Raw genomic sequence first — 26,999 nt, 5'->3', positions numbered from 1 at the left:
CCCCAAAACATGACATATTTTCTGAAATCAGGGGCCCCGTAAAATAAAATGACGGCAGGATATGTGCACAGCCGCTTATCAAATCTGTTTTTTTCAAAATAATTTTAGTACACACAAACATAATAAAATCCCCAGTATTTTTTGTAAAATATAAAATATGGATTAAATTGAATAAAAAGATGCCAAACTGTTTAAGCCTAAAAACAGAATTCACCCGCCAACTGGTGACAAAACCCAATCCTTTCCATAGACTTATTCCTCACACTTTGCTATGAGTGTGATGTCCAATATATGTTATGCAATGGAGTGTGTGTGTGGGGGGGGCAATAGATAAAGTTTTGCTAGAGTGTGTATGGTGTTTGGGATGGATGGGGTGTGACCTCCCTGTGGTTTAGGGTCAGCAAGCCATATGATGCATATGTGATATTCATAGCCATCCTCCCATCCGTTCATCCTTCATCTATCTATCTATCTATCTATCTATCTATCTATCTATCTATCTATCTATCTATCTATCTATCTATCTATCTATCTATCTATCTATCTACTGTACAGGATGACAGGATAGTGGAAGGTAGTGTTGAGTACTCAGGGGTTCTTCCATCCATCCATCCATCTGTCCTTCCTTTCTTTCTATCTACATCCATCATCCCTTCTATCCATCCATTCACTCCTGCCTGCCTTCCTTCATTCCATCCATTCTTCCTTCCTTTCCATCTGTTTAACCATCATCCCTTCAATACATCCATCCCTCCATCCATCCTTTCTGCCATCTATCTATCTATCATATAGGATGGCAGGGTTGGGTCCTTGGTGGCAGTTATATTTCCCCACTGTTCAAGTTGTGGTCCCTTTTAAGGGGGTCAGTTTTAAGGTAATGTTGAGTACTCAAGGGTCTCTCACCCATGTATGGTGATGGGTTTCCAGGGTAGCCTGGTTGGAGAGGAGAGGACTGATTTTCAGCACTCTCTGAATTGCTAAATCTTTGATAGGAACCCAGAATTTCAGAGGTTCAAAGAGTTTTGGGTGGGAAGAACCTCCAATCCCAAGGAAGAAGTCACACCTGGCTGTGAGAGAAAGAGAGCGGTGAACTGAGCTTAGATTGCTGAGCTGTAAAAACTTCCTCTTTGGATCTATCTATCTATCTATCTATCTATCTATCTATCTATCTATCTATCTATCTATCTATCTATCTATCTATCTATCTATCTATCTATCTCCTCAAGGTTCAAGGAGGCAACCCTCACCACAGCCCCGATCCACTTACAGTTATTCTTGAGCGTTGTAATGTAGATCTGGACACAGGGCACCGGTCACTTCTCTTTTCAGTACTATCTGTAGGAGAGAGGCTGATATCCCATCAGAACATCCCAATATACCATCCAGTCCAGGCAGGTAGTCTCATTCCCCATGCAGCGCTGATCACCCTGCAGTAGCAGATCTGGTTTCTTCCACTAGTACCCTAGGTTATGATGGTTTGCTCTTCTCTAAAGACGTGTTCAGTAATAAATGTTCTTTGTATGTTTTGCTATTTTATCCAGCTGCAGATAGGACACACCTAAGCAGCGGACAAAAGGGGCCTCATATCATGGCTTCTAGCCAGGACACTCTCCCTGAAACATTCCTAAAACATCAAAATACATCCAAGTATCAGCTCCCAGGCACGACCCTGAGGGCCACATGGACAGGGATCGTCTGGAAAAATAAATATTCACAGTACAGTTCACAAGAAACATGTATCTGGACCTATTGTTGTGAAATATTTGACTTGACTTTCAACTGGACGTATTGGATGCCATACAGTGGATTATGAATACAAGTGTATGTTTGGATTGCTCCAGTTTTATTGGGCGTGGTCACAGGTCTACATGTTTATACAGCATCCTTCTACTGGTGTTATTCAAAAATTATCAAAAATGCTTAAAAAAAAAAAATATTCACAACTCTGGACTCTAAGAATCTTAGGCCTCTTTTCCTTGAAGGCAAAAATGGGGCTCCTGATGGAGCAAGGGACAGTATAGTCAGCCAAATGACCTATGTGAGAGTTTGGTGGGCTGCAAAGTGTTTATTTGTTGTATTGCTCCCCCAGCTATCGCATTTCATCTAGAGAGTGGTATGACCATGGTTAGAGCATTACCCAACCACGAGGGATATGGATATTTCATCCAGCACATACCTGAACAATCTGCTGGCAAAGCCATCTGGAACGCAATAGAGGCTGGTTAGAGACTTTGGTGATTTCGATTTTAGAGGAATTTCTAAATTCCATGTCAGGGTGAGCCCAATCCGCATGCACCAAATCCTTGAGATGAAGGCATACGGGGAATGACTGAGAACATTGTGGCGGCCATGAACCCAGGGGTGGCACCTTCAGAGATGCAGACTCAGGAAGTGACAACTTCAAATCAGTGCGGACTATTGGAATTAGAAAACTCAACAAGGCCTTTTTGGTCTGGGTTACACTCTGATCCAAGGGTTCCTTGGGGGCTGGAGGAATGTAGTAATATGTAATAATATGTAGTAATAGTAATAATAATATGATCCAGTACTTGGTTTTCGGGGTCCCGTACGCGGTTAGGCTCCCAAAAAGTCTCACACATGTGGTATCCCCGTACTCAGGAGAAGCAACAGAATGTATTTTGGGGTGTAATTTCATTTAGTGACAACTTTGTGAAAAAAAATTATATATATATATATATATTGAAATCTTCAAAAGGACATCACCACGACATCCATAAAATCAGGCATCCATAATAAACGTTTCGGGCTATTGTAGATAACGCCCTTCATCAGGAGTCATGCTTTCTGATGAAGGGCGTTATCTACAATAGCCGGAAATATAAACCAGTGATAGGCAGTGAGGAGTGAAATCAAAAATTTACGCCCTAATGCCCCGTACACACGGTCTGATTTTCCTACGAAAAATGCTCGATGGGAGCTTGTTGTCGGAAATTCCGACCGTGTGTATTGCTGCATCGGACATTTTCCATCGGAATTTCCATCACACAAAATTTGAGATCTGGATCTCAAATTTTTTCCGACAACAGAATCCATTGTCGGAATTTCCGATCGTGTGTACACAATTCCGACGCACAAAGTGCCCCGCATGCTCGGAATCAAGCAGAAGAGCCGCACTGGCTATTGAACTTCATTTTTCTCGGCTCGTCGTACGCGTTGTACGTCACCGCGTTCTCGACTTTTTGGAATTTCCGACCAACTTTTTTGTGACCATGTGTATGCCAAGACAAGTTTGAGCCAACATCTGTCGGAAAAAAAACATGGATTTTGTTGTCAGAATGTGCGATCGTGTGTATGCGGCATTAGTGAGCCTGAAGGCGGTGATTTGGTTTTCGGGGTCCCGTACGCGGCTAGGCTCCCAAAAAGTCCCACACATGTGGTATCCCCATACTCAGGAGAAGCAGCAGAATGTATTTTGGGGTGCAATTCCACATATAACCATGGCATGTGTGAGCAATAGATCATTTAGTGACAGCTTTGTGTATATATTTTTTTTTTTGTCATTTTTCAATCACTTGGGACAAAAAAATTAAATATTCAATGTGCTCAACATGCCTCTCAGCAATTTTCTTGGGGTGTCTACTTTCCAAAATGGGGTAATTTGGGGGGTTTTGTACTGCCCTGCCATTTTAGCACCTCGAAAAATGACATAGGCCGTCATAAACTAAAAGCTGTGGAAATTCCAGAAAATGTACCCTAGTTTGTAGACGCTATAACTTTTGCGCAAAACTTCTACCCGAGACACGTGGCTGAATAAATATTGGCCTAAATGTATGACTACAATTGAATTTATTGTATTTTTTTTGTAACAAAAAGTAGAAAATATCTTTTTTTTTGTTTTCAAAATTTTCGGTCTATTTTTTTGTTTATATTGCAAAAAATAAAAACCGCAGAGGTGATCAAATACCACCAAAAGAAATCTCTATTTGTGGGGAAAAAAGGACGCAAATTTCGTTTGGGTACAGCATTGCATGACCGCGCAATTGTCAGTTAAAGCGACGCAGTGCCAAATTGTAAAAAGTGCTCTGGTCAGGAAGAGGGTAAAATCTTCCGGGGCTGAAGCGGTTAAAGGAGTTGTAAACCCTCGTGCATCCTATGCATTAAAAAAACTTCTTCTAGTGACCAGCCCCCTCCCCCCCATTTTAGTCACCTGAGCCCTGGAATTTCCCACGGCGGAGACACGCTCTTCCCCTACCCGGGGTTTTCGGCTCTTGATTGGTTAGATTGATAGCAGCGCAGCTATTAGCTCCCGCTGCGGTCAATCAAATCCAGTGACGCGGCACTGGGGGGGGTGGGGCCGAGTCCGCACGCAAATGCTAGACTCGGGAGTGCGCCCCCAAGTTAGCCCCCCGGGAGAGCGCTTCTAGGGGGGTTATATGATGCGGGGAGGAGCCGCCAGAACCGCTGGGACCCCAGAAAACAATCGGGGCCACTCTGTGCAAAGCGAACTACACAGTGGAGGTAAGAATGATATGTTTGTTATTTAAAAAAAAAACACACATGAAGCTTTACAATCACTTTAACCACTTCCGGACCGCCGAACGCCGATATATTGAAGAAGGATATCTCTTTAATGGTAGCTACTAGCTACCATAACCCAGGTATCCTCCTCTTCAGCTGGCGGTCCAGTTTCCGATAATGGTGGTCTCTGTAGTGGATTTGCCGCGAGATCACCGTTATCGGTGGTGGGAGAGGGCCTCCCGCCGCTCTCCCGTGCCCTTAGCCGCTTACCGGAGCCTTGTTTCTATTACAAGGGATGTTTACATTCCTTGTAATAGGAATAAAAGTGACACGATTATTTTTTTTAAAAGAACAGTGTAAAAAATAAAAGGTAAAATAAATAAGAAAAATCAAAAAAATGTTAAACGCGCCCCGTCCCGCCGAGCACCGCGTGCAGAAGCGAACGCATACGTGAGTAGCGCCCGCATATGAAAACGGTGTTCAAACCACACATGTGAGGTACCGCCACGATTGGTAGAGCGAGAGCAATAATTCTAGCCCTAGACCTCCTCTGTAACGCAAAACATGCAACCTGTAGAATTTTTTAAACGTCGCCTGTTTAGATTTTTAAGGGTAAAAGTTTGTCACCATTCCACGAGCAGGCGCAATTTTGAAGCGTGACATGTTGGGTATCAATTTACTTGGCGTAACATTATCTTTCACAATAAAAAAAAAAAAAATGGCTAACTTTACTGTTGTCTTATTTTTTAATTAAAAAAAGTGCCCTTGTAATGCCGCGTACACACGGTCGGACTTTCCGGCATACTTGGTCCGGCGGACCAGAGTGTGCCGGACAATCCGCCCGTGTGTGGGCGGCGGCGGACTTTTCCGGCGGACTTCTTCCCAAAAGCCCGCCGGACCTAGATTTTAAACATGTTTGAAATCTTTCCGTCGGACTCAGTTTCGGGCGGAAAGTCCGCTCGTGTGTGTGCTGGTCCGACGGAAAGCCCGCTCGTGTGTAGGCTGGTCCGACAGACCAAATACGACACGAGGGGATGGTATTGCATCTCGCGCTCGCTGCAATAGGAAAAACAAATCTTCCTATTGCGGCGAGCGCGGGGCATACCAGGCCCTTAGGTCTGGTATGGATTATAAAGGGGAACCCCGCTACGCCGAAAAAACGGCGTGGGGTCCCCCTAAAATCCATACCAGACCCCGATCCGAGCACGCAGCCTGGCCGGTCAGGAAAGGGGGTGGGGACGAGCGAGCGCCCCCCCCCCCTCCTGAACCGTACCAGGCCGCATGCCCTCAACATGGGGGGTGGGTGCTTTGGGGGAGGGGGGCGCCCTGCGCCCCCCCCCCCCCCCAAAGCACCTTGTCCCCATGTTGATGAGGACAAGGGCCTCTTCCCGACAACCCTGGCCGTTGGTTGTCGGGGTCTGCGGGCGGGGGCTTATCGGAATCTGGGAGCCCCCTTTAATAAGGGGGCCCCCAGATCCCGGCCCCCCACCCTATGTAAATGAGTATGGGGTACATGGTACCCCTACCCATTTACCTAGGAAAAAAGTGTAAGTAATAAAACACACTACACAGGTTTTTAAAATATTTTATTAAACAGCTCCGGGGGGGGATCTTCCTCCGGCTTCGGGGGTCTTCTTCCGGCTTCGGGGGTCCCTCCGCTTCATCTTCTCCCGGCGTCCGGTTGGTTCTTCTCCGCTCTCCGGCCTCTTCTCCCGGTGTCGCAGGTCTTCGGCCGGCCCCTCCGCTCTCTTCATGTAGCTCTATTGCGAGCGGAGGTCCGGACTTCTGGGCTTCTTGGCTTCTTGGCTTCTCTTCTCTTCTCTTCCCCCAGATGTTGACACGACGCTCTCTCCGGCTGGACTGGTCTCTGAGGGCTGCGTTGTGACTTATATAGGCGGAGACCCCGCCCCCATATGATGTCACAGTCCCTGGGCATGCTGGGACTGTGACGTTTTAGGGGGCGTGGTCGACCACGCCCCCTAAAACGTCACAGTCCCAGCATGCCCAAGGACTGTGACATCATATGGGGGCGGGGTCTCCGCCTATATAAGTCACAACGCAGCCCTCAGAGACCAGTCCAGCCGGAGAGAGCGTCGTGTCAACATCTGGGGGAAGAGAAGAGAAGAGAAGCCAAGAAGCCAAGAAGCCCAGAAGTCCGGACCTCCGCTCGCAATAGAGCTACATGAAGAGAGCGGAGGGGCCGGCCGAAGACCTGCGACACCGGGAGAAGAGGCCGGAGAGCGGAGAAGAACCAACCGGACGCCGGGAGAAGATGAAGCGGAGGGACCCCCGAAGCCGGAAGAAGACCCCCGAAGCCGGAGGAAGATCCCCCCCCGGAGCTGTTTAATAAAATATTTTAAAAACCTGTGTAGTGTGTTTTATTACTTACACTTTTTTCCTAGGTAAATGGGTAGGGGTACCATGTACCCCATACTCATTTACATAGGGTGGGGGGCCGGGATCTGGGGGCCCCCTTATTAAAGGGGGCTCCCAGATTCCGATAAGCCCCCGCCCGCAGACCCCGACAACCAACGGCCAGGGTTGTCGGGAAGAGGCCCTTGTCCTCATCAACATGGGGACCAAGGTGCTTTGGGGGGGGGGGGGGGCGCAGGGCGCCCCCCTCCCCCAAAGCACCCACCCCCCATGTTGAGGGCATGCGGCCTGGTACGGTTCAGGAGGGGGGGGGGCGCTCGCTCGTCCCCACCCCCTTTCCTGACCGGCCAGGCTGCGTGCTCGGATCGGGGTCTGGTATGGATTTTAGGGGGACCCCACGCCGTTTTTTCGGCGTAGCGGGGTTCCCCTTTATAATCCATACCAGACCTAAGGGCCTGGTATGCCCCGCGACGGGGCTAGCAAGGTGTCAATCTCGCCGATAAAAGCGGCAAGATTGACATCCTTCTCTAGTCCCGTCGCACCTGAGTCACGTTCAAAATGAACGGACTTGTCCGTGTGTGGGCAAGTCCGTTCATTCTGAAAGTCCGCCGGAACTCCGGCGAAAGTCCGTCGGAAAGACGGGCGGACTTAGCCCGCCGGAAAGTCCCGGCGTGTGTGGGCAAGTCCGTCCGTTTTAAAGTCCGGCGCACCTGGCGGACAAAGTCCGTCGGAAAGTGTGCCGGACCAAGTAGGATAGAAAGTCCGCTCGTGTGTACGCGGCATAAGACCGCTGCGCAAATACGATGTGACAGAAAGTATTGCAACGACCGCCATTTTATTCTCTAGGGTGTTGGAAAAAAAAGGTATAATGTTTGGGGGTAATTTTCTAGCAAAAAAAAAAATGTTTTTAACTTGAAAACAACAAATCTCAGAAAGAGGCCCGGTCCTTAATTGGTTAATTAATGGCTGTGTGTTGAGTTATTTTCAGGGGACAGCAAATTTACACTGTTATACAAGCTGTACACTCACTACTTTACATTGTAGACAAGTGTCATTTCTTCAGTGTTGTCACATGAAAAGATAGAAGAAAATATTTACAAAAATCTGAGGGGTGTGCTTACTTTTGTGAGATACTGTATGCATGCTATAATGTGCAAATATGTTGAACATACACTCCATTACAGTAAGAGGCCTGGGGGGCCCAAAAAAGTGAATTTCCTGCCATGCCATTAGCAGGGGCGGACTGACAACTCATGGGGCCCCTGGGCAATAGGAGAAGATTATGGGGCCCTGGGCAATAGGAGATTATGGGGCCCCTGGGCAATAGGAGAAGATTATGGGGCCACACAGTATACACACACATACAGTATACACACACAGTATACACACACAGAATACACACACACACATACAGTATACACACACAGTATACACACACAGAATACACACACACACATACAGTATACACACACAGTATACACACACATACAGTATACACACACATACAGTATACACACACAGTATACACACACATACAGTATACACACACATACAGTATACACACACAGTATACACACACATACAGTATACACACACATACAGTATACACACACATACAGTATACACACACACACATACAGTATACACACACAGAATACACACATACAGTATACACACACAGTATACACACACACACATACAGTATACACACACAGAATACACACACACACACATACAGTATACACACACAGTATACACACACACACACACATACAGTATACACACACAGTATACACACACAGAATACACACACAGTATACACACACAGAATACACACACACATACAGTATACACACACAGTATACACACACACACATACAGTATACACACACAGTATACACACACACACATACAGTATACACACACAGAATACACACACACACACATACAGTATACACACACAGTATACACACACACACACATACAGTATACACACACAGTATACACACACAGAATACACACACACACATACAGTATACACACACAGAATACACACACACACAGTATACACACACATACAGTATACACACACATACAGTATACACACACAGAATACACACACACACATACAGTATACACACACAGTATACACACACAGAATACACACACACACATACAGTATACACACACAGTATACACACACACATACAGTGTACACACACAGAATACACATACACACACTGAAAAGGTACTGGAGAGGCGGGGCAGCTATAATCTTGGGATTAAAAAAAAAGATTTTTACATACTGTCCCTGGTTTTATTGAGGCTGGCAACCCTGATGGGGCCCCTTAGTGGCATTAGGCCCTTGGGCAGTGCTGAGTGCCCGAATGGACAGTCCGCCCCTGGCCATTAGTTTTCCTCCATCGATTCTCTATTCTGCATGGAGAATGGAGCAGTGTCAGTACATACAGCAGACACTAGAGGGACCCCCAGAGACAGAAATCTTCTATTTATATAACAGCAGCATTGTCTGTACACAGTGCATGGAGGGGGATATTGATACAATGTATCATGTGGTTCTATTTCTGGCATAACAATGAATCTACACCGCGGGCACACAAAGAAACAACTGTAAATACACATTTGATCCTTTTCTGGGCACACCACAATCTCTCACAGGATTTTTTTTTAGTGAATCTCCCAATCTTTAGTGAATCACATATTCAGATATTGTCATTATTATTATTATTATTATACAGGATTTATATTGTCATTACATTTACCAGAAGATCATTTTTGGCCTGACTCACTTTTTCATATTTGTTGTTTTGTTTCACGTTTTCTATGTTGCATTTCATAATTCGTATCCAGTGTTTGTCCACTTGCTGATCAGGCCTTTTCTGGCACTTTTTTTTTTAATAAAATCAAATCTGTATTTTTTGCTAGAAAATTATATTGCAATATTTTATGTCACGCGGTATTTGCGCAGCAATTTTCCAAACGCAATATTTTTTTTTAAAAGACAAATACACTTTAATGAATTTTAATGCAAAAAACACGATGCATAAGTAATTTTTTTGTAAAATATAAAAGATGATGTTACACCGAGTAAATGGATACCCAACATTTTTAAATTGTGCACGCTCCTGGAATGGTGACAAAGTTCGACATTTAAAAATTTCCATAGGCGCCGCTTTAAAAATGTTTACGGTTGGTCCCGACCTGAGTCGCAAGGATGCATCCGTCTGCGTCGCCCACCTGCTTTAGACGTTGTGGCCAGATAGGTACAATGTCTCATGTTTGGTGGCAGTGCCCTGTGGTCACTAGATTTCGGATTCGTATATTTAACCTAGTATATTCTGTGACGGGGGTTAATATACGTAGATCCCCGCAACCAGCGCTTTTTCAAAAGTTTTCTGATGGGGTCCCCAATAAATCGACAAAACTGATTACATACAGTGGAACCTTGGTTTACGAGTAACGTGGTTAACGAGCGTCTTTGAATAACGAGCAACTTTTTTTTTTTTTAAATTCTGACTCGGTTTGCGAGTGTTGTTTCGCAAAACAAGCAGAATTCAAGCTAATGGGGTGTGCAGTACCACATTTGGCTAGAGGTGCGGGGGCGCCGGTGACACTCGGAACGGGTCGGAGCCGTTCTGAGCCGTTCGGAAATACTCAGAATCACTCGGAAATACTCGGAAATACTCCGCCTTTCCGAGATCAGCCGAGCTGTCCCCGAGTATTTCCGAGGCTCACCAGCGCCCCCCCCCCCCCACCTCTGGCCACATGCGGTATTGCATGTAATAGAAGTCAATTTGGAACAAATTATCTTCGTTTCCATTGACTTCTATGGGGAAACTCGCTTTGATATGCGAGTGCTTTGGATTACAAGCATTCTCCTGGAACGGATTATCCTCGTAATCCAAGGTTCCACTGTATATGTTTTTGGCAGCTAGAGTAACTATCGCTTAATACTGGAAGCAGGCAGACATCGTTTCATTTTACTCACAAATCAACAATATCCTGCTATTCGCAGGAAAAGAACTGCAATATTCTGTCAAGATGGTACAAAGACCCCTCCACATTACACAAAATGTTCCCATCCCATTACTCCAGCCTCCTGCTGGCGATGTATTTCCTCTACAGGGACCTATCTACATGCTTGGTGGGAATGCGAAAGGATCCGTCCCTTTTGGATTCAGGTATTTGATGAAACGCTTACACCTTCCCCTAAGATTTCCCTTCTCTCAATACTCCCTGGGTCAGGGCTGGACTGGGACACACATGTGGCCCTGGAATTCAACCAGACTGGCCCACTTTAATTTTGAGTGTCCCTATCAGCACCCCCTTACATCAAAGTGTCCCCATCAGCACCCCCTTACATCAAAGTGTCCCCATCAGCACCCCCCTTCACATCAGAGTATCCTCAAGAGCACCCCCTTACATCAGAGTGTCCCCATCAGCACCCACTTACATCAGAGTGTCAGCCCCCTCTCATCCCCCTCCCATGTGTACTCACAGTTCTGAAGGCAGCCTCTCGTTCCTCTCTCCAGTCATGTGGTAAGTGACAAGTGATAAGGGGAGAGAGGAAGGGAAATCTGCCGGCTGTCTATCTCCCCCTGCAGGCTGGAGGGAGCAGAAAGCCTAATCATCTCTCCAGCAAGTGTAGGCAGCTGCTCCTTGGTGACAGGAGTGAAATCACGATCACTCACTGTCAGTGAGGAGCGGCTCCAGGACTGTGCCTGACTGGCCCACTGAGCCATCGGCCCACCGGGAAACTCCCTGTAGTCCCAATGGCCAGTACATGCCTGCCCTGGGTCAATAACATTGCAGAAACGGAATCACCTCCGTTTTTTTATGTCCTCAGCGAGACAGCTCATCCAATCATTTTGGGAGACAACCACTATTCCTCCTTTGTCACGATGGGTCTCGATTATGAATTATACCATGGGGATGGAGGAGGAGATGCTGGCCCTTGACAATGACACCTTTGATAAGTATAAGGTACTGTGGTCCATCTGGCTCCACTTCTCCGCCTCCGATACTCTTGCCAACATGCTGTTGACCCCGACATGATCACCCTAACATGCAACCTGGCAGTGGGTTTGGCGGGGCATATACCCATGGGTCCCCCCCCCCACTGTCCTCTAATAACTCCTTCCTGCAATTGTCTCCTCAGCAGCCTTTATTTTCTTCTATGACTTTCTCTCTCTTATTCTTCTCCTGTTTCTTCTTCCTTCCTCTCTCTCTCTCTTTCTCTTTCAATTCACGCCCAATCCTGGGTCACTCCCCCCCCCTTCTTCTTCCATTTTTAATTTTATTCTCTCAGATTTTTTTGCATACAATTTTATTGTGATCGACAAGGCTATTTAGCCAGAATTATTTCTTACACCGAATGACAGTCGTCGATGTTAGTAACATACCATCTGACAACAGAAGTTAAGCTATGGGCGATAGCCATTGGGCTGTTTACTTGCGATTGTAACCTTATACGTTGTTCCTTGCAATATCTGTTAAATTATCAATAAACACATTTTCAACCCTAAATACTGGAAGCAGTCGATGGTTCCCCTTGATTACGTGAAGAATAAACCTAACTGGATCATGGTTAACGATAGACTTACCTCTGTCCTTCACAATCCTACTAAGAAATTCGATGCAACCTGGGATCCATGGATACGTTATCTGTCTACACCTTAAAGCGCTTCTGGCCGACCCTCTTGCTTTCTTCCTTTCTCTCTCTTTCTTCTTCCCTCCCTCTCTCTTCCCTTCTCTCGATTTACTTCCTTTTTATTTTTTTTAATTTTATTTTTAAATTTTTGTTGATTTGGTTATTGTTGCTAACTGCAAGACACTTCGACAGATCATATGTCCCTATGCTGACATGATACTAGTAGAAATGTATACAGGGGTCCCCCTTTTTTTTTTTTTGACCTCTTTCCCCTCCCCCTCCCCACCCTTCCCAATTCCCCCCCCTCCCAATTTCTACCCCCCCCCTCTGTTCCTTACAACATATTTGTTTCTCCCTGTGAAAGTCATCCTAATGTTATAAGATTAAGTAGCTTGATGGGACAATCTGCAAACGGTCCCTAGGTGATCAGAGATGTACTTCTTGACTCTACAGTGAATTACTTAAATTTTTTTATGTTATATGCCTGTTAATTAATTGGCACTCCCGCCAAACGCATTTTATGTTGAGAGAGTTCTGTCTCTTATTTAAAGGTTCTATGTTTATGATCATTTGAAAGAGAGGCACTATCTGAGGGGGCTCAATTTAAACGTCTGTTTATGTCACTGTTTACCACTTGTGCCTTAAATAACATTGTTACTTCAATAAAAAAATATATTGAGATATAAAAATGTTTGCAGGTCACCAGTTTAGAGTTACAGAGGAGGTCTAAGGCTAGAATTATTGCTTCCCATGACCTTCCATGATCCCCATGCCTAAGCTCCAGGGGGGCAGAGCGAAACGCGTTGGGGGCATGGCCTGGTAGGAGTCAAGGCGGAGGTTGACATTCTGTTTACCTCTACAGGATTTCATTGATGTGCGGCATTAGGGATTACCCTTTTATCTTTCTTGAGCCGTTGCAGGGGCCGGGAGGGGCTCCATCCCCGGCCAGCGCAGCCTTCAACTGATGTGGGGGAACTCAAACTTACACCTCACATCAACCGAGCTTGAGCGGCGCACAAAGAGGTCATGGGTCACTAGAATTATTGCTCTCGCTCTAACGTACGCGACCATACGCTGTTTACATATGCATTCGCTTCTGCACACAAGCACAGAGGGATGGGGGCGCTTTCATTTTTTTTATTATTTTTATTATTTTTTTATTTTTACACTGTCCCTTTATTTTTTTTTTAATCACTTTTATTTCTATTACAAGGAATGTAAACATCACTTGTAATAGTAATAAAAGATGACAGGTCCCCAAATCTCTCCTCTACCTTTCAAAGCAAACGATAAAAAAAAGAAAAAAAAAAAAAGAAAAAGATCTTTTGCTTTAAAAAAAAAAAAATGTTTTACTCTGCCCCAGACCAGAAGTGACATCATGACATTGCTCCAGTCCTCCAAGACCATAGAGGCGATCAGTTGATGATCTGGTAACCTCTATGGCCAGCTGTGCAACCTGTCAGATCATTTCTCGGTAACACCGGCGAGCTTCAGGAGGGGCGACCCCTCCCACTGCTTCTGAAAGCAATCCAGTGGCTAGTTAGCCGCTCGGACTGCTTTCATGAGAAAGCCAGTTGCTGGCTGAAAAAAAATACCGGGGTTATGGCTGATAAGTGTTGCGGTGTATATATATGTGCACTGTGCAAATGTTTTAGGCAGGGGGAAATGCTGTAAAGTAAGAATGCTTTTAAAAATATATATTTTACTTGTTTATTTTTATTCGTTTACAAAATGCGAAGTGAGTGGGCACAAGAAAAAATTAAATCAAATCAATATATGGCGTGACTACCCTTTGGCTTCAAACCCACATCAATGGTTACACTTGCACAAAGTCAGGGATTTTGTAGGATTGGAGTCAGGTGTATGAATAACCAATTATTGCAAGCAGGTGCTAATGATCATCAATTTTATTTGCAAGTTGAGACACAGTCGTTAACTGAAACAGAAAACTTAAAGTGTAAGTTCAGCCTAAAACGAACGATCTCTAAATCTACCGACAGCCACATTCTAAGACCTATCTAACCTTGTAAAGCAAAAATCGCTATACATACTGTACCTTTTCTGGAGATGTTGTGGGCAGGAGACAGCTGACAACGGCTGTGAAATGCCTGGGAAGTGATGTCACCCAAAAAACTTACCATGGGGCTTCCACTGCCGGCTTCCTCTTCTGCACAGAGAAGCCGCCGCTGACAGCTCAGCGTTGGACCATGGGATGCAGAAAATGTATGTATAGCGATTTTTGCTTTACAAGGTTAGATGGTTTAGTCTTTGAATATATTTGCCAGTAGATTTTAGACATAGTTTGTTTTAGGCTGAACTTCCACATTAAGCTTCACCGCTTCTTGACCGGCTCACGCAGATATACTGCGGCACAATGGCTCCCCTGGGCGAAATCCTGTACGGGTACATCCATTCCTTTAGCGGCCAACAGAGGGCGCGCACGCTGCATGGCGGGGAACCCAATGCGTATGGCCTAAGGGCATGATCGTCGCCAGCCACGCACGATCACGTGCACGAGCGCCAGCACAAGGATTTGTGTGTGTAAACACACAAATCCCCGTGCTGTCAGGGAAGAGGAGCCATATCGTTTGTACCTTCCTAAGTAGGAAAAAATATATGTCTCCTCTCCTAGCCAGTCCTATCCCTATACAGTTAGAACACGCTGAGGGAACACACATTTAGCCCCTTGATCGCCCCCTAGTGTTAATCCCTTCCCGGCCAGTGACATTTACACAGTAATCAGTGCATTTTTATAGCTCTGATCACTGTATAAATGCCAATGGTGCCAAAAAAGTGTCAAAGGTATCCGATCTGTCTGTTGCAATGTCGCAGTACCGCTAAAAATCGCATATCATATCATTACTAGTAAAAAAAAAACATAAAAATGCCATAAATCTTTCCCATAGTTTGTAGACACTATAACTTTTGCACAAACCAATCAATATATGCTTATTGAAAATTTTTTACCAAAAATATGTATTGGCCTAAACTGATGAAGAATTTTTTTTTTTTTTAATTTGGGGATATTTATTATAGCAGAAAGTAAAAAACATAATGTTTAGTTTTTTTTTTTCAAAATTGTCGCTTTTTTTGTTTATAGTGCAAAAAAAACGCAGAGGTGATCAAATACCACCAAAAGAAAGCTCTATTTGTGGGGGAAAAAAAATTTGGGTACAGCGTCCAACGACCGCGCAATTGTCCGCTAAATTGACGCAGTGCCAAATTGTAAAAAGAGCTCTGGTCAGGAAGGGGGTAAAATCTTCAGAGCCTGAAGTGGTTAAAACTGGGTGAGGAACAGCCAAACTCTGCTATTGAGGTTGTGGAAGACAGTTTGCATGTCACAGGTCACAGGTCATACATCATGGCAAGACTGAGCACAGCAACAAGACACAAGGTAGTTCTACTTCATCAGCAAGGTCTCTCCCAGGCAAAGATTTCAGAGCAGATTGGGGGTTCAAGATGTGGTGTTCAAGCTCTTTTGGAAAAGCACAAAGAAACAGGAAACTTTAACCACTTCAGATCCAGGAGGTTTACCCCTCTTCATGACCAGGCCATTTTTTTGCCATACAGGACTGCATTACTTTAACTGGCAATTGTGTGGGCGTGCGACACTGTACCCAAAAAAAAAATATTTTGGTGGTTATTTGATCACCTTTTCGGTTTTTATTTTTTGCGCTATATACAAAAAAAGCCAACAATTTTGAAAAAAATATACATATTTTTTACTTTCTGCTAAAAAGCACATCCAATAAAAAAAATAAAAAAATCGAATTTCTTTATCAGTTTAGGCCAATATGTATTCTGCTATTGATTGGTTTGTGCAAAAGTTATAGCATCTACAAACTATTGGATATTTTTATTCATTTTTTTTATTTTTTATTTTTTTACTAGTAATGGCAACAATCAGACACTTATAGCCAGACAAATTGGGCACCTAACTGACACTTTTTGGGTAACAATGACACTAATATAGTGATCAGTGCTAGAAATATGCACTGTCACTGTACCAATGACACTGGCAGGGAAGGGGTTAACTTCAGGGGTGAGCAAAGGGTTAAATGTGTTCCCTGGGAGTGATTGCTAACTGTGGGGAAGGTGCTTTGGCTGGGGGGATATAAAGATCCGTGTTTCTGCTTAGCAGGAACACAAGATCAGCACGTTTCCCTCTCACAGACTGATGTTTTGCCTTTCTTACGAATGATCGTCGGGTTCCGGTGGACATTGCATCTGCCAGACCGGCTGATTCGCTCCCGCTGTGTCCAATCACAGCAGGAGTGGGTCGCCGGCGGCACGCGCCCATACTCGGAACTGTCAGGTCATGTACCAGGTATATCTGGTGCAGAGTGGCCGCCCTGCCGCAGTAAATTTATGGTGGGCTGTCGCTAAGCGGTTAAGGAATGTAGAAGCAGTGAACAGCCAAGGAAACTTAATGCAGCAGATTAAAGACACATCCTGCTTACTTCTCTTATACGTCGGAAGATGTCCAGCAATGCCATCAGCACAGAACTGGTGGAAACCAGTGGGACCCAGGTACACCCATCTACTGTCCAGGGAAGTCTGGAAACCAGTGGGACCCAGGTACACCCATCTACTGTCCAGGGAAGTCTGGAAACCAGTGGGACCCAGGTACACCCATCTACTGTCCAGGGAAGTCTGGAAACCAGTGGGACCCCGGTACACCCATCTACTGTCCAGGGAAGTCTGGAAACCAGTGGGACCCCGGTACACCCATCTACTGTCCAGAGAAGTCTGGAGGAAACCAGTGGGACCCAGGTACACCCATCTACTGTCCAGAGAAGTCTGGAGGAAACCAGTGGGACCCAGGTACACCCATCTACTGTCCAGAGAAGTCTGGAGGAAACCAGTGGGACCCAGGTACACCCATCTACTGTCCAGAGAAGTCTGGAGGAAACCAGTGGGACCCAGGTACACCCATCTACTGTCCAGAGAAGTCTGGAGGAAACCAGTGGGACCCAGGTACACCCATCTACTGTCCAGAGAAGTCTGGAGGAAACCAGTGGGACCCAGGTACACCCATCTACTGTCCAGAGAAGTCTGGAGGAAACCAGTGGGACCCAGGTACACCCATCTACTGTCCAGAGAAGTCTGGAGGAAACCAGTGGGACCCAGGTACACCCATCTACTGTCCAGAGAAGTCTGGAGGAAACCAGTGGGACCCAGGTACACCCATCTACTGTCCAGAGAAGTCTGGAGGAAACCAGTGGGACCCCGGTACACCCATCTACTGTCCGGAGAAGTCTGTAGGAAACCAGTGGGACCCAGGTACACCATCTACTGTCCAGAGAAGTCTGGAGGAAACCAGTGAGACCCAGATACACCCATCTACTGTCCAGGGAAGTCTGGTGGAAACCAGTGGGACCCAGGTACCCCCATCTACTGTCCGGAGAAGTCTGGAGGAAACCAGTGGGACCCAGATACACCCATCTACTGTCCATAGAAGTCTGGAGGAAACCAGTGGGACCCAGGTACACCCATCTACTAGTAGTCCGGAGAAGTCTGGAGGAAACCAGTGGGACCCAGGTACACCCATCTACTAGTAGTCCGGAGAAGTCTGGAGGAAACCAGTGGGACCCAGGTACACCCATCTACTGTTTATAGAAGTCTGGAGGAAACCAGTGGGACCCAGGTACACCCATCTACTGTCCGGAGAAGTCTGGAGGAAACCAGTGAGACCCAGGTGCCCCATCTACTGTCCAGGGAAGTCTGGAGCAATCCAGTGGGACCCAGGTACACCCATCTACTGTCTGGAGAAGTCTGGAGGAAACCAGTGGGACCCAGGTACACCCATCTACTGTCTGGAGAAGTCTGGAGGAAACCAGTGAGACCCAGGTACACCCATCTATTGTTTGATGAAGGCTGGAGGAAACCAGTGGGACCCAGGTACACCCATCTACCGTTTGGAGAAGTCTGGAGGAAACCAGTGGGACCAAGGTACACCCATCTACTGTTTGGAGAAGTCTGGAGGAAACCAGTGAGACCCAAGTACACCCATCTATTGTTTGATGAAGTCAGGAGGAAACCAGTGGGACCCAGGTACACCCATCTACCATTTGGAGAAGTTTGGAGGAAACCAGTGGGACCCAGGTACACCCATCTACTGTCCATAGAAGTCTGGAGGAAACCATTGGAACCCAGGTACACCCATCTACTGTCTGGAGAAGTCTGGAGGAAACCAGTAAGACCAAGGTACACCCATCTACAGAGGTGGTGGGATACAGAGGTGGACGGAGGAGGGGGGTACAGAGGTGGCGGGGGGGTACAGAGGAGGCGGGTACAGAGGTGCACATGGGGGGGTAAAGAGATGGACAGAAGGATACAGAGGTAAATGTGGATGGGGGTGCAGAGGTGGACAGGGGATACAGAGGTGAATGGGGGGGTACAGAGGTGAGCAGCGGACAGGGAATACAGTGGTGAGCTGTGGACGGGGGATATAGAGGTGAACTGTGGATGGGGGGTTGGTACAGAGGTGGATGGGGGGATACAGAGGTGGATGGAGGAGGGGGGTACAGAGGTGCACATGGGGGGGTAACAAGATGGATAGAAGGATACAGAGGTGAACTGTGGATGGAGGGGGGTACAGAGGTGAACTTTGTGAGAAATGCTATATACCAGTTTTTTTGAGAAATTGCTATTTACAGTTCTGCCTTACTAATAATTTAATTTTTCAGTTTGTTTGCGCCCCCCCCAAAAAATTTCGAGCACCAGCCACCACTGGGCTGGAGAGCAGTACAGTGACTGCAACTAATGCGGCATACACACGGGCGAACTTTTCGACAGACTTTCGACGGACTTCCGACGGACTTTTGAACGTCCGGACTTGCCTACACACGATCACACCAGTCCGACGGATTCGTACGTGATGACGCACCCCGGACTAAAATAAGGAAGTTGATAGCCAGTAGCCAATAGCTGCCCTAGCGTGGGTTTTCGTCCGTCGGACTAGCATACAGACGAGCGGACTTTTCTACCGGACTCGAGTCCGTCGGAAAGATTTGAAACATGTCCGTCAGATTTTTGACCAAAAAAGTCGGCTGCAGGTCCGATGAAGCCCACACACGGTCAGATTGTCCGCAGGATTCGGTCCGTCGGACCAGTCCGGGCGAAAAGTCCGCCCGTGTGTACGCGGCATAACAGCTTCCCTCCAGGCAGTACTGGGACAGGGTTGTCCAGAGTCCAGGGCAAGGCTCCAAAATTGTGCCCCTTCCCCACTGGTAATACATGCCATAGAATGGGTGTTCCATCCTGTGCCCATTCTTTGCCAATTTGCTTCACTGCACCCAGGGCAGCTTCCCCTCCTGCCCATCCATTGTCCCGGCCCCGCTTCCAGGTTTTGTTAAACAGGGATTTGGACCAGACCCCAGCACATCCTTAGTGCAGCGTACAGCAGCCTGTCAAAATCAATGACAGGCTGAAATACTTGGCAGCTGTACATGGCTGTGTGCTGTTCCTGAGTGGCACTTGTGTTTAGAGCTGTATTGGTTCATGGACATATGCTCCGAATGTGGCATTCCTGCAGTTTGGGCATACATCACACATGTGGCATTAAATGTACATAATGCTCGGAGCCACAGGCAACCACCTTGTGACAGGCTGAGGGCATCAGGCTGGACGCTGCACCTGTGCCTCCCCAGTGCCCCAAAAAAGCCCAAAAAAGACCAAACCACCACCAAACAGGGTTGAGAAGGGGGTTAATGATATCCAAAAATGAAATAACAAATAGAAGACATAATCCACTCACATGTAAAACTTTGCCAGAGAAATGAAGCTTCAGGATGTCACCAGCCTTAGTCTTGAGTCTCAATGTAGAGAGATGAGATCTTCACACTGGCAGGCAGTGGGAGAGACACAGGTACTGGTGCCCCGGAGGGTGTGACGACTAACATGGGAACTAAATGATAACAGCCTGGAGGGGATCAACCAGACAACACACAAGGCAAGGGGGAGGGCGTCAATGCGTTTCAGAGCCGATACGCCCCTTTCTGGCTGCGCAGTGAATAACAGGACGGTGCTAGGAGGACTACAAGGTCCAGCGTGAAGCTGCTCCAGGAAACAATTTATAACTTTTTGCATGAGTGGTGTTAATAAGAAGTGAATGGCACAGTGGGGGGCCGTATGGTAATGAAGCAGCAACTGCTTCCCCATTGGAGGGGACCCCACTATTACCACCACCGGTGTCAGGAATCAGCAGCAGGGGTGGCCAGATCTGCATGGCTACACTCAGGAAACTTGGACCAGACTGTGCATGCATTAACCCCTTCAATACCGGGCACTTAGCCCACTTCCTGCCCAAGCCCATTTTCAGCTTTCAGCGCTGCCGCTGTTTAAAGGACAGTTGCGCGGTCATGCTACACTGTACCCAAACAGAATTTTTATCATTTAGTTACCACAAATAGAGCTTTCTTTTGGTGGGATTTGATCACCTCTGCGGTTTTTATTTTTTGCTAAACATATAAAAAAAGACCAAAATAAAAAAAAAAAAAGTTTTTCTTTTGTTTCTTTTATAAAATTTTGTAAATAAGTAAGTTTTCTCCTTCACTGACGGGCCACTGATAAGGCGGCATCGATGAGGTGGCACCAATGAGGTGGCACTGATGGGCACTGACGATGGGCACTGATAAGGCAGCACTGGTAGGCGACACTGATGGGTGGCACTGATATGCAGCACTGATGGGCATTGATAGGCGGCACTAATGGGCACTCATGGGTGGCACTGGTGGGCACTGATAGGCAACACTGATGGGCACTGAAAGGCTGCACTGATGGGTACTTATGGGTGGTACTGATAGGTGGCACTGATGGGCACTGATATGCGGCACTGATAAATAGCGCTGATAGACATCACTGTTGGCACTGGCAAGCATTGGGGATAGGCACTGATTGGCATATCCCTGGTGGTCTAGGATGGCATACCTGGTGGTCCAGTGTGGTGGCCATCCCTGGTTGTCCTGGTGGCATCCTGGTGGTCCTGGGCGGGAAACCGAAGGGGGCCATGCTGATAAACAATGAGCACAGACCCCCCCCCCGTCAGGAGAGCAGCCGATCGGCTCTCCTCTTTTCGCGTCTGTCAGATCTGGTTAACTGAAATTTATTTTCAGTGAAATAAAATCCATCCAAACGCCGGCACGCGGCAATCATAAAGATATAAGTGAACCAAAAACCTCAGTGACAGAATACCTGACCATACCTCCCAACTGTCCCTGATTTCGAGGGAATGTCCCTGATTTCAAGGGAATGTCCCTGATTTCGAGGGACTGTCCCTGATTTGGAGCAATGTCCCTCTGTCCCTCTTTCCTCCTCAATTGTCCCTCATGTTGGTCTGATCTATATAGTTGTATATAAAATGCACTTTTTATCTCTCAAAAAGTATTTCCCAGTGCTAAACCTTTCATTCAATTTCTAAATTGCTACATTTGTAAATTTCAAAAGCAAATATAAAGGAATAGTAGTGGTAAAAAAAAAAGCACTTGTGCGTTTAATTCTTTTTTTTTTTGTATAATTTGCCTTTAGAGGGGCGTGGCAGGGGGTGTGTCCTATGCCTACATACTTTGCTAATAGGTGTCCCTCTTCCCCATCTCAAAAAGTTGGGAGGTGTGCCTGACTAATGACTGACAAACAGCAGCCTAACAATTAACTATATACAAATGGGGAACTCAAATTGCAGGGGAAGCTGGAGGTGCAGGGAACAGATGGGAGGGGGGAACAAAACTGGGATCAGATGCAATGGGGAGCAAGAAAGAGACAGCAGGGTACAGGATGCAGGGCAAGAGCAGGAACAGGATCACGGCTAGCGGTATCTGGCAGCAAGCAAAACACTGGAGCGAGAGGGACTTATAGGGGAGGACCTAAATACCCTCCCAGCAGCCAGCATCACATGGAAACTGATTACTGGGATCTGTTGGCTGCTGAAAGACACCCACTTATATACGCTTATTGGGATTTTTTTTTTTTTTTAACAAAAACATGTAGCAGAATACATATTGGCCTAAATTGATGAAGAAATTAGATTTTTTTTATTTTGTTTTATTGGATGTTTTTAGCAGAAAGTAAAAAATGTAGTTTTTTTTTTTTCAAAATTGTCGCTCTTTTTTTGTTTATAGCGCAAAAAATAAAAACCGCAGAGGTGATCAAATACCACCAAAAGAAATCTCTATTTGTGGGAGGAAAAGGACATCAATAATATTTGGGTACAGTGCCCTATCACAAAAAATGGCCTGGTCATGGGGGGGGGGGGGGGGGTGGTGGTGGCGTTAAACCTTCTGGAGCTGAAGTGGTTAAAGTGTATTTTCTCCAAAAAAAAAAATAGCATTTGAAAAATTGCTGCGTAAATACAGTGTGACATAAAACATTGCAACAACCACCAATTTATTCTCTAGGGCTTTGGCTAAAAAAACAAAAAACAAAAACAAAATATATATATATACACAGTATAATGTTTGGGGGGTCTAAGCATTCTTCTAGCAAAAAATACATATTTTTAAACGTAACCAAAAAGTGTCTGAATAGGCCGGGTCTTCAAGTGGTTTGGTGTACAAATAAAACAAGGTATTTGTTTTTACCATTCAGTTACTTGGGTGCCTTAAAAGTAATTTTTTTTATTGCTTCTTCTTCTTCTTCTTTTAAATTAGGATGTGGCGCCCTCGTTACAATTGATGCACACAGGCGCAGCGCCTGGAGGACAATAAGGTCTAGAATGTGTCTGCCGAAACTTAAAATAAAATAATAAACACAGCGTTCAAAGATAATATTTACACAGACTGATAAAATGGGAATCATATGACGCTACAAGGAGAGATACACAGAACAAGTGTTATATTTTTATAACAGCTAAAATAAGCTGTCTAAAAAAAGGGGGAGTACATACACTATATTACCAAAAGTATTGGGACGCCTGCCTTTACACACACATGAACTTTGATGCCATCCCAGTCTTATGCCCCGTACACACGGTCGGATTTTCCGATGGAAAATGTCCGATCGGAGCATGCTGTTGGAAATTCCGACCGTGTGTGGGCTCCATCACACATTTTCCATCGGATTTTCCGACACACAAAGTTTGAGAGCAGGAGATAAAATTTTCCGACAACAAAATCCGTTGTCGGAAATTCCGATCGTGTGTACACAAATCCGACGCACAAAGTGCCACGCATGCTCAGAATAAATAAAGAGATGAAAGCTATTGGCCACTGCCCTGTTTATAGTCCCGACGTACGTGTTTTACGTCACTGCGTTCGGAACGATCGGATTTTCCGACAACTTTGTGTGACCGTGTGTATGCAAGACAAGTTTGAGCCAACATCCGTCAGAAAAAATCCTAGGATTTTGTTGTCGGAATGTCCGATCAATGTCCGACCGTGTGTACGGGGCATAAGTCCGTAGGGTTCAATATGGAGTTGGCTCCGCCCTTTGCAGCTATAACAGCTTCACCTCTTCTGGGAAGGCCGTCCACAAGGTTTAGGAGTGTGTCTATGGGAATGTTTGACCATTCTTCCAGAAGAGCATTTGTGAGGTCAGCCACTGATGTTGGACGAGAAGGCCTGACTCGCAGTTTCCACTCGAATTCACCCCAAAAGGTGTTCTATCGGGTTGAGGTCAGGACTCTGTGCAGGCCAGTCAAGTTCCTCCACCCCAAACTCGCTCATCCATGTCTTTATGGACCTTGCTTTGTGCACTGGTCCCAATCATTTGGTGGAGGGGGGGGGGGATTATGGTGTGGGGGGTTGTTTTTCAGGGGTTGGGTTTGGCCCCTTAGTTCCAGTGAAGGGAACTCTTAAGGCGTCAGCATACCAAGTCATTTTGGACATTTTCATGCTCCCAACTTTGTAGGAACAGTTTGGGGACGGCCCCTTCCTGTTCCAACATGACTGCACACCAGTGCACAAAACAAGGTCCATAAAGACATGGATGAGTGAGTTTGGGGTGGAGGAACTTGACTGGTCTGCACAGAGTCCTGACCTCAACCCGATAGAAAACCTTTGGGATAAATTAGAGTGGAGACTCTGACACAGGCCTTCTCATCCAACATCAGTGCCTGACCTCACAAATGCTCTTCTGGAAGAATGGTCAAACATTCCCATAGACACCCTCCTAAACCTTGTGGACGGCCTTCCCAGAAGAGGTGAAGCTGTTATAGCTACAAAGGGCGGAGCCTACTCAATATTGAACCCTACGGACTAAGACTGGGATGTTATTAAAGTGGAATTAAAGTTCAATCACTAACTTTTATATATAGGTAGTGTAAATACCTCCTAAACAGGCACCGTTTAGGAGATATTTACATTACATGCAGCCGTTGACACCGGTGGCCATTCCTTCAGAGCCCTTTGCCGTAATCAGCGGTTCCCGTGCGCATGCATGGGAGTGACGTCAATGCGGCTCCGGCCAGTCACAGAGGCACAGTCCACAAACCCCGAAGCAAGACAGGTGAAGATGGGAGCCACTGGAGTGCTGACATCTTGGTGCAGGAAAGAACTTTGTTTTAAGGCAAGTTTCACATAATGTGCTAGTATGTGGTGCATACTAGCACATTATGACTTTACCTTTGCGGGGTAAGAAAAAAAAAAAAAAAAGTTTTTAAAATTCATGTGTGTGTAAAGGCAGCCGTCCCAATACTTTTGGTAATAGTGTCACATGATTCCTGGTTGTGTATATATTATTTTTGAAAAATGTATTTATTTTATAACTACTGTACTTGCCTTCCGGGGAATTTATAAAATTTGTAAAAGTGATCGGGCAGCTTTAAGGCCACCTGGATCACTTTTATTTTAAAAAAAAGCCAATTGCCGGCTGAGAAAAACGATCCGCGGATCAAGGCTGCCGGAATGACTCTGGTATAAGTACTTGCAATGTGGTTACATTTCAGCAGGTGACTTCTGGACCTCGTTGTCCTCCAGCTGCACCTTTTTTTCCCTCATTTCTTTATAACTAAATGTCCCCACTGCACAATTCACTTCTTATTACCACCACACATGCTAAAAGTTTTTAATTGTCTCCTCGAGCAGCTCCACGCTGGATCTTGTAGTTGTACTGGTGGTGTGTCCTTATAATCCCGTTATTCATTGGGCGCTTATAATAATGTTATTCAGTTGAGCTCCTCCAGGCCATTCTCACCTCGTTCCCATGTGAGTCATCATCACATACTTCAGTGCCCCGTCTTCTTCTCACACTCCATGCCAAGATCTTCATTGTGGAGATACAGACGGTGAAAAGTGATGGATTTCTAACACCGGTATACATCTGATGGTTCCATCAAAAGAATATATGTGGATCTTTTTTAGACTGTTTTGTTGCTGGACTTTTCCTTCATTATTTTGTTATTATTTGATGAGACCAACACCAATAATGGGGCACCATCCCTTCCAATGACACCAATGATGGGCCACTATTCCTTCCACTGAAACCAATGAGGGGCCACTATCCCTTTCACTGACACCAATGATGGGCCACTATTCCTTCCACTGACGCCAATGATGGGCCACTATTCCTTCCACTGATGCCAATGATGGGCCACTATTCCTTCCACTGACGCCAATGATGGGCCACTATTCCTTCCACTGATGCCAATGAGGGGCCACTATCCCTTTCACTGACACCAATGATGGGCCACTATTCCTTCCACTGACGCCAATGATGGGCCACTATTCCTTCCACTGACGCCAATGATGGGCCACTATTCCTTCCACTGACGCCAATGATGGGCCACTATTCCTTTCACTGACGCCAATGATGGGCCACTATTCCTTCCACTGACGCCAATGATGGGCCACTATTCCTTCCACTGACGCCAATGATGGGCCACTATTCCTTCCACTGATGCCAATGAGGGGCCACTATCCCTTTCATTGACACCAATGATGGGCCACTATTCCCTCCACTGACGCCAATGATGGGCCACTATTCCTTCCACTGACGCCAATGATGGGCCACTATTCCTTCCACTGACACCAATGATGGGCCACTATTCCTTCCACTGACGCCAATGATGGGCCACTATTCCTTCCACTGAAGCCAATCATGGGCCACTATTCCTTCCACTGAAGCCAATCATGGGCCACTATTCCTTCCACTGACGCCAATGATGGGCCACTATTCCTTCCACTGACGCCAATGATGGGCCACTATTGCTTCCACTGACGCCAATGATGGGCCACTATTCCTTCCACTGACGCCAGTGATGGGCCACTATTACTCCCACTGACAACAGCGATGTTACTTTGTATCTCTCTATCTCCTGTCTGATCAATGTTTATAAACAATGTTACTTTGTATCTCTCTATCTCCCGTATGGACAATGTTTATAAACAATTTTACTTTGTATCTCTCTATCTCCCGTCTGATCAATGTTTATAAACAATGTTACTTTGTATCTCTCTATCTCCCGTCTGATCAATGTTTATAAACAATGTTACTTTGTATCTCTCTATCTCCTGTCTGATCAATGTTTATAAACAATGTTACT

The 26,999-nt window shown here is 45.9% G+C and overlaps 1 protein-coding gene across 2 annotated transcripts in view; it reads right to left on the bottom strand.

Moving 5' to 3' along the window:
- Nucleotides 1-20,414, bottom strand: part of LOC141129492 (uncharacterized) — a 101,232-nt gene extending 80,818 nt beyond the window's left edge. Inside the window, exon 1 of one of the 2 annotated variants that reach the window (XM_073617550.1) lies at nucleotides 20,283-20,414. The gene's annotated coding sequence lies outside the window, so the exon portion shown is untranslated. Of the gene's footprint in view, nucleotides 1-1,267; nucleotides 1,525-20,282 lie in introns of those variants that run through there. The other variant, XM_073617549.1, reaches the window with a different exon arrangement.
- Between the last annotated feature and the right edge of the window lie 6,585 nt (nucleotides 20,415-26,999).

The sequence above is a fragment of the Aquarana catesbeiana genome, linkage group LG02 (assembly GCF_042186555.1).
Source record: "Aquarana catesbeiana isolate 2022-GZ linkage group LG02, ASM4218655v1, whole genome shotgun sequence".
Lineage (NCBI taxonomy): Eukaryota > Metazoa > Chordata > Amphibia > Anura > Ranidae > Aquarana > Aquarana catesbeiana.
Note: the sequence above shows the minus strand (reverse complement) of the source record. Positions and strands in the feature narration are given on the sequence as shown.